This window comes from Etheostoma spectabile, chromosome 7 (assembly GCF_008692095.1).
Source record: "Etheostoma spectabile isolate EspeVRDwgs_2016 chromosome 7, UIUC_Espe_1.0, whole genome shotgun sequence".
NCBI classification, from domain to species: Eukaryota; Metazoa; Chordata; class Actinopteri; order Perciformes; family Percidae; genus Etheostoma; species Etheostoma spectabile.
Genome location: NC_045739.1, coordinates 22,761,128 through 22,761,522, shown reverse-complemented (window position 1 = coordinate 22,761,522; position 395 = coordinate 22,761,128).

The following is a 395-nucleotide window of genomic DNA, read 5'->3' as shown; positions in this document are numbered from 1 at the left end:
TTTTTTAGCAGATAAACGTAACCAACACAAAACAAGCGAAACATGATAAGAAAGAGTGATAACCTCGTAACATAACCAGACTATATGACACGAACTATCCATGCCAGATATAAAACACTACAACAAGCAAATAATGTTCACCATCAATGTCAGAATCAGAATCAGCTTTATTCGCCAGGTATGAGGACACATACGAGGAATTTTTCTTTGGAGCATCGTTGCTCACACTGTGCATACACATACAAAACAAAACAAAAACAAACAAAACAAAAAATATAGACACACTAATATATACATACTCTAAACAGAACCATATAGAGGCATGAGTGCAATGAAGAGATCAAGAAAATTATTAAATGTGGAGCATAGTGCAAAGGATACTGGGATAAATAGTA